Below are 9048 nucleotides of genomic sequence, written 5' to 3'. Positions count from 1 at the left end.
GTCAGGGAAATCCCACGCTTGGGAGACAGAGGGAGACAGAGAGAGAGGTTTGTTATTGCATCGTGCTGGGAAGAGGAAAATTCGTGCGAGAGTACATAACATATTTGAGAGCGAACGATAGACCCTCGCTCGTTTTATGGTACGTGCCATAATAACCGAGGAAACGTTTGTATCAGAAGTATCAGTATTATTTAATATTTTTTCATAATTGTAATACGTTTCTTTTAAAGTTTTACATAGATAAGATCTTAAAGAATATTTCTTTCAATAAAACTACAAAATTGAAATATTCTCATATATCTAAACCCAAATGCACAGATAAGATCATACTTATCGGTTGAATCAAATCACTAGTTGCGTCTCCTGCTAGTTGTGGACTAGTTTCTAATGGATTACTTTATAAAATACATTCATTATGATGAAGCTTGGCTGATGAAGGTATTGGCTCAAAATATTGCTTAAACTCAACTTGATGCGTTACATCCTACATCCTTCGTTCAGTTATTCCCAAACGCATTGTGGACTCATCACTCGTACAGACTACAAAGAGTCATCCCTACATTCCATCGCTATTACGCACCAATCACCCACAGTAGAGCCCTTTCTGACAGATTGTTTATCACGTTTTTTCAACACCCTGCACTGCCCCGTGGACTCTTCCCACAGCTGTGGTGGAATTAGCTTAGGAATGCAACTCAACTGTTACAGTGCAACCCCGCCGAACAACAAACACACACACACACACAGTCGTCAGAAAATCCGTTCTTCACCCAAAGACACCCGGTCCCGGCTTTACTGCACTCAAGATAAGGCCCCGGGCCAAGTGCCCGCGCGAAGACGATACGGCTCACGATCACGGCCGTCCCGTGCTGATATCCAAGATCTCTTATCTTGCTCGAACGCGTGCAAATGGAAAAACGCGGATCTTTAGATAAACAAGCAACCTTGACGCGAACGGGCGAACAATCTACGGAGCGTCTGCTACGGTGAAGAACCGTTTTCAGACACCAACAATAACAGCAACAACTGATCGTATGATATTCTGCGGCGATTGAATTATCAAATTTGCGGCAAACACGGTTGTTGAGAAACCAAAAACTGATGTTTACTCCGGACAGGAAGTGGAAGTCGTAACGCAAAATCGATCATAAAACGCTCTCTCTTAAACTCAAATACACAGATCATGCCGGTGCCTGGTTTGTCCAGTACCAAAATTATTTGCCCTATGTGCTGTATACATCTGGTATATTACAGGGTTTTCCAAGGGTTCTCATAGTTGTGAGACACTTCCTTGACTCTTGCTTATGGGATGTGAACTTCGTATGTTGGAAATTGGACTCTTTGGCACCGGTTTTGGACAGGCTCCGTAGAAACTCCTATTGGATTTGTTCAACAAGGGTTCTGTAGAGTCCAATCGTACTGGAGATAGTTCATTTCGCGTAAGAAAAAGTCAATAAAGTGTCCCATAGCTATGATAATTCCTGGAAAACCCTGCAAAGAGACACAGGCGCATAGTAACGAGCAATCGTTTCATTGATGGATTAGTGTTTTGTTTTTTTTTTTTTTTTTGAGAATCTTGGCACTGAACTTGAGCACGATCATTCAACTTGACCGAACCAGCAGCCGGGAGTGAATAGAAATTCGGTCAGCCTTTTAAGGCAACTGTTTGCGGATGTCTTGTTGATGGGGTGAACCATCTTATTGAAAGACAACTGGCATGCTTTCACCATCCTAATGAACCCTTTCCATCTCAACAAGAAAAGATGGATTAAGACATTTGATCCATTGTTGCTACGGACGGTCTGTTTGCTCTTTTGGCTCCCGGAGTTACGTTTAATAATTTGTTCCTGTTTCCAGGTGCATGAACCTTTCATCCGATGAACGGTTAAACACGCCTGACAGTGTTCCAGCTCTCCGGGGTGGTTGCGGATGCTAATTTGCCTTGAACGGCCAACCTGGCTGTATGGTGAACCCGGTGCCAATAATTCACCATACAACCCCACAAACAGCTCACTCACTCAAAGTCATCGTCTTTATTAGTGACCCATTACCGAAGGCACACATCATTACGCGGGTAGGCGAAAGAACACGAGAGTGAGAACAACAACAAAAACCCCACCATGGAGCGGGAAAATTGAAAGAACATGGTCATGGTTTGGAGTTGACTGCAAGCAACAATGCTGGGAAGGAGGTGGAAGTAGCCATTGGTTCGGGTCAAGACATCGTCGAATTCAACGAACTTCCTCAATTTGAGTTTTCCCCCATTTTTTCCCCATTCCCGCTCTCTCCGGTGATTCGATTGTAGCCGCCGGGACTGGGCAAGAGTCACGTATCGGGGGTTCAAAACGTAAACAATCGGGGTCGACTACTTCCATCCCCGGTGAGTGGCCAGTAAGGTAGGCCCAGTAGCAAGTGTTTGGCTTTATTTTCATGAAGGTGGTGTGGCGTAGGAGCAAAGGGTAGGTTCAAGATGCTGGAAATTATCATATCCCCCTAGAAAGGTTTTTGGTTTTTGTAGCACATTTGGGTTTAAGTTGTACGAAGAATATCAAAAACTCGCTTTTTTGTTCACTCTTAACGAATTTCTTCGTACTCCTTGATAGAATCACTTCAAAATTATTTGATTAATTTTATTTTTTTATGTATATGTTAATGTGATATCGATATAATTTATCATTGTAAAAATGAAACGAACGCAAGAGAATATTCATGACTTTCGCCTCGTCAATAGGGTTTATTCATTCCAAGGGAGACACATCGTCCAATTGAGGTGAAATAGTAAAATCTATGGATTGAACCTCGAACTTCAATCGTTTTCTCTCCAGACAAGAACGGTAAACTTTCATAACATTCCCATACCGGTGGGTAATGGCATTTTGAAAGATGATTTTCTTTTTGCTCCTCTACCGTCCGAAGGGGATGGTTTCTTTTTTCTTACCCTCCGTTTTTCATTTACTTCCTTATGCAGTGCGGCAGTACCCAGCAACACCTCATCCGCTGGGTGCAACGGGCAATAGCGCAAACAAACGCCCCAGATGCATCGGAATGTCTCGCGCAGAGGCGTCCGTGCTTTAAGCGACCATTCACCGGGAGCACCGGGTGTCAATTGGCGCTCTGGTCACTGCATGTAATCCCCATAATCAACCGGCGATGAAAGGAAGCAATGGCAGTCAAGTCAAGTAAATGATGTTTTGTATCCAACTTAGAGATTACCGTACCCCATCAATATGGAAAAAGGAAAACATCCGTTCAGCGTGCTTTTAGGAGCGAAAATACGAAATGGGAAGTTTACTTCGATTCGGTGTATGAATGTGTGGATGTAGAGCGATGAAAGTGAATCGTGCGTGAGAGCAAGATGAAAGGGCATGAACAGAATGGGCCATAGTTTACACAACGCTTGCCCTAGAAAACTACCAAAGTGGTTCGATCCGATTCCAACAGTCGATCAAGGTTGACCAAACAGGCAATTAACTTTTTGGCCCTAGTTTCGTTCGATTAATGGGACACGGTGGTTTTGGAGAGGAAGGATAGGGCATTAGGGGCTGGCCCCTTTAGCTAAGCAGAGCTAGAGGGCATCGGTTTAAGGGTCAACAGATTGTGCGCTCCGTTCCGTTCGCACCTCATTTCGATCGATCACCGAATGACCTTACGAATTCCACGTGGCAGATCGAACCCTCATATCGATGTAAACAGTCACCAGTTAATGGAGTGTATCCCTGAACTGGGTTACGCTAGATCGCTTGTCTGGTCACCGATGGTTGGCTGGAACATTTAAACGAAGCAGAAAGATTCGATAATACATGCGACACGTTCCACTCAAACCAAAACAGCGGCCCACTGTTTACAGAAAGCACATTTCTTTCGCTTCAATCCAAAAGCCAGCATTCCCATCAAGCACAGTATTATGTCAGTGACATTGAGGGGGGCGTTCGCCGCCGTCGGTGACTGTTGCTGAAGGGACTTGCTGCCTTGCCGTCTGCTGGTGGCATGTCGCGCGGTAAACTCTTTTGCTTCTGAGACGCACAGTTTCGGGTAGATGGATCCAGCAGCAGCAAACTCCTCTTAAACTGTCCTGCCGTGACAGCAAAAAAACCCTTCCCCGGTGAGGGTCTTCACGTTGCTTAGCTCCAGTTGTTGTGCTGTAGCTGCTTCTTATGCTCGCACCAGACATCGCTTATGCCATGCTTCGAGAAGACGCGTGCTAAGCAAATTACGCCATAGGAAGCAATCGAGCAGAGAGAGCGAAGCGCTTACATCGGGCTTTTCCCGCGATGTGCGTACGGTTATGGCAGAGCTCCGGTACAGCTTCCGGTGCCAGGTTTGTGACCTTTTTCCAGACCCCTGTGACTTACGGAAGCATCTGTTACGGTGCGACCGGTTATCCTTGCGTGCAGTGATACGTTAAGCAACAGTGAGAAACCGTGAGAAAGTTTTTTGAAGAACTTTTTTTTGTTCTTCGACCATGTGCTTATCGCTTCCCTTTTTGCTTCCATCCGAATGGCAAATGCCCTTTCCTGGTACCACTGGGCAGTACACTGGCTGGTCAGTACACTTTGTAGTGCTAATTATTTTCACCACTTACCGAGCCAATGCAAGATTCGTGGAAAATTGTTCCTTGATCGTTTAATTAGCTCCCCATGCCGTGGGACGAAGAAACCATCGCCCTCGATCGTTAGCGAATGGCGACTCACTCCACTGCCCCATTCCAAATAGCTATAACTTTTAACTCTGCCTTCGCAACAAGTCCCTCATAATGGATTATGCGGATGAAAGTATAAATAGCGTGTATGGTATGCTCCGCTTTCACCATTCAACAGCCTGTTGGGATGGGGACAAGTTTTTCATCGTAAGAGTTACTTATGACTTTCTCGAGGAGATTGTTTAATCTTACCTTTTTCAGAAATTGATAAAACCTAATGTATGCTCATAACTGGCATAGAATATATAATACATAGGTTTGAAATGGTCGCTCGAAAATTTTGTTTTGATGTTATGCTCCAGCAAAAATTACATGTTTACATACATAGTGCGTAATTAGAAAACATGTTTGGTGATGGTCATTCTTCTGTGGTACAAGTATTTAGTGGTGCTAAAACATAATCAAACACATTTAAATGGCTTTTTATTCATTTGAAAACGTAACCTGAAACCTGTTTCATGGTAGGCATTCAAACTAGAGTTGTGCCTCAAGAACCAGAACTGTACGATTCATTCAATTCATCCTAAAGAACGAACGACCTACGTTCATCTAATCAACGTTCATCGATTCTTTATAAATTATAATGTATTGAGTTGTTCATGAAAATAACCTGGGTAGGAACCCGTCGAAATGAAGAACGTCCTAGTACGCCAGGTCGTTCATTCCCCCCATACAAATATGAACGTGAATCGTATGACCAGGACGTTCACGAAAAGAACGTCCTACCCGTCGAAATAAAGAACGTCCTAGCAAGCCAGGTCGTTCATTCCCCCCATTAAAAATGAACGTGAATCGTATGACCAGGACGTTCACGAAAAGAACGTCCTACCCGTCGAAATAAAGAACGTCCTAGCAAGTCAGGTCGTTCATTTTTTCCCATACAAATATGAACGTGAATCGTATGACCAGGTCGTTCATTCTCCTGATACAAAAATGCGCTGTCCCACATGATAGACATGTGTCGATGAAACAAAATCAGCATACTTTCTCACTCAGCCCAACAAAACATCCGATCTGGCATTCTGCATTGGCTTTCTGCGGAGAGCATAGTACAAGATAAGAGAGCGGATAGAATGTTTCGTTGATGTACATCGTTGATCTTCACTCTCTTTCTGATCCTCGGAGACGATGCCGCTTCTGCAATATGCGCTCTCTTTTTCTTCCCGCTGCAATACTTTCAGCTGATAGTTACCGAGAGAACGATCACAGAGATAGAGAGTCAAAAAAATGACGAGGGCGGGGGGTGGTATGTGGGATGAGTTTTTTTACCCACTTGTGAGCGAGGTACAGTCGAAGTTCAATAATTGAACGAAATTTTGGTTTGTATATTTTTCGATGGATATTTGATAGTAGGTTGATAGATCAACTAAAAAGCATGCCTTTATATTAGCGAATCTAATTTCATAGAAAATCGCAAAACTGTCGCCTATAATGAAAAAAAACTTCATTTGTTTTGTGCAGGAAAGAACGTGAAAATTTATCACCAAACGTGACACTAACCAAACAGTGAGCTGCCAATCGAAGTTCAATTAGTGAGTTTGAACTGTACTAGTCGTTTTGTTTGAGAGAGAAATGACCTTCTCGCGCTTTGAGGAAGAGAGGAAAATTACACTAATACGTTTATGGTCACTAAATCCATATGATAAATACATAGATCACGTGTGTTCGGTTCGTTGTTGTATAGGTGATTTTGACCGTTATTTTTGAATACGTTCGATTTCTTCAATGTGTTGTAGGCTTATGGTAATAAACATTGCTGAAACCGTGATTGTATTGATAAATTGATCTTTGATATGCCATTTGTTGTGATCTTTTGACTTGTAAACCACAAATTGATCTACGCTCCATCGAAATAAGTGAAAATTTAATAATTGCACGGCGATCAAAGGTAACATTAGTCTTGGTAGTTAAAAACAAAAACATAAAGTGTTGTATGAAACATTTCCACAGATATGATGGCTCCAACAAACGCAACAACAAGCCCTGTCTGGGATCATTTTAGTCCGGTAGAAACTGGCGCAAAGTGCCTTTATTGTTTAAAGGTGTTTAAGTATACTAAAGGAACTACTTCGAACTTGAAGCGGCATTTGAATTTAGTGCATAAAACTGTGCCGTATTTAAAGCAAAAGCAACCAATTCCTCAAACTATTAACATAGACGATGAAGCGGGACCTTCTGCTGTAAACTTTCAGCCATCAAATCAATATTTCAATTCAAATATGAGCATACAGGGTTATCTGAAGAAACCCATTAATAGCGAGACTAAAAAGGTTTTAGATAGAATGTTGCTAGATCTAATTTGCAAAGAATGTTTGCCATTTAATTTAGTAGAAAGTGAAATTTTCAAAATATTCGTTTATACATTAAATCCGAACTATATTATGCCTACACGAAAAAGTTTATCAAACGCCCTACTACCAAGCGTATATAATCAAGAATTTGAAAAGGCTAAAGAGAAATTATCGACCGCCAAAGCTATAGCTATTACTTCGGATGGATGGACAAACCTGAACCAAATAAGTTTTTTTGCCTTAACAGGTCATTATATCGACGAAAATTGCAAACTTAGTTCTATTTTGATAGAATGCTCGGAATTTGAAAATCCTCATAGTGGTAGGAATATAGCCAATTGGATTCAAGGTACCTTGAACAAATTTGACATAGAGGATAAGATTGTTGCAATGGTTACTGACAATGCTTCCAATATGAAAGCGGCATCAACTGAGTTGAATTTTTGTCACATACCATGTTTTGCACATACGTTAAATTTGATTGTTCGAGATGCTATAAAAAAAAGTGTGCTACCAGTTGTAGAAGAGGTAAAAAGAGTAGTAATGTTATTTAAGAAAAGTCCAAAAGCCTCACAAATGCTAGCTGATACACAAAAAAAGCTCAATTTAGATCAATTGAAAATGATACAAGAAGTGTCAACACGATGGAATTCGGGGTATGATATGCTTAATCGATTTTATAAGAACAAAATTGCATTACTCTCCTGTGCAGATAGTTTGAAAATGAAAATATCTTTAGAATCTCATGATTGGGAAGTAATTGAACAAATTGTGAGGGTTCTAAAATATTTCTATTCTGCTACAAATATTGTATCCGCCCAAAAATACATAACCATTTCACACGTGGGATTACTATGCAATGTGCTGTTAACCAAAACATCACAGTTTAGAAATGATGAGGATATAGCAGAAAACATTCAAAATTTAGTAGCTTTGCTCATTGAAGGTCTACAAAACAAGCTAAAAATTTATCGTTCCAATGAGCAGATACTTAAATCTATGATATTAGATCCTAGGATTAAACAACTTGGCTTTCAAGACGATGTGGAAAAATTCAAAAACATATGTGAATCAATTATATCTGAGCTGCTTCCGTTGCAAAAGCCCGCAGTAGAAGTCGAAAAAGTAGTAAAAAAAGTTAGCAAGGATGTGGACATGCTTTTCGGCGATTTATTAAAAAACAAGGGAGCTCAAAACTACAAAACACCTAGACAAATAGCTGAGAATGAACTACATCAATATTTAAGCGTTGAAAATATTGATTTAGAAAATGATCCGCTTCTTTGGTGGAAAGAACATCAAGTTCTTTATCCATCATTGTATACTCTTGCCATGAGCACTTTATGCATTCCCGGAACGTCCGTTCCATGTGAAAGGCTTTTTTCTAAAGCGGGACAGATATACTCTGAAAAAAGATCTCGACTAGCGCCAAAAAAATTGCAGGAAATATTGTTTATTCAACAAAATGCATAATCAAAACGTCGTTGCAAAATTTGTAACATGGAGTATATGAAATAATTGTTTTGTAATGCACTTTTTGTAATTAAGTAAGACTTGAATTATCTAGATGTAAGTGTTATTTTTGTAATATAAAAAATGAATTCAAAATGGTGTTAAAATGTGTTGGTTGCCTGAATCATAATAGATGCATCACTTAATAACATAATTAGGAATACACGAGTTTTTTAGTTCAGTGACTAAGAACTGTTATGCTTATTATATGAAACTGTTAACAAACACCCATAATATGAAACTATCGCGAAATAAGATCGATTTACCATACTGTGGTTATTTGACGTGAACGATTGAATCGCGATTCACGCTCAGTTCATGTTAATGAAAGAACCGGTAAATTCACGTTCATGGTAATGAATCGAATTGCCCAACCCTAATTCAAACGCTGCATTATGACGTTTCTGCATATGGCGAACATCGTCACATCACCCGTGCTGCGTGTATTGCATAATGTTAGGCGTAATATGGGAACAATCAGCACTAACATGAGTGCGGTGCGTAGAATAACACTTTTACAGTACGTAAATTAAGCAAGCAAGTTGT

At 40.7% G+C, this 9048-nt stretch overlaps 1 protein-coding gene across 1 annotated transcript in view; it reads right to left on the bottom strand.

The window, feature by feature from the left end:
- LOC120954768 (probable nuclear hormone receptor HR3) overlaps positions 1–9048 on the bottom strand; it is a 509904-nt gene that overhangs the window by 389242 nt on the left and 111614 nt on the right. The window lies entirely within an intron of this gene.

The sequence above is a fragment of the Anopheles coluzzii genome, chromosome 3 (assembly GCF_943734685.1).
Source record: "Anopheles coluzzii chromosome 3, AcolN3, whole genome shotgun sequence".
Taxonomy (NCBI): Eukaryota; Metazoa; Arthropoda; class Insecta; order Diptera; family Culicidae; genus Anopheles; species Anopheles coluzzii.
This window is presented reverse-complemented; position numbering and strand designations above follow the sequence as displayed.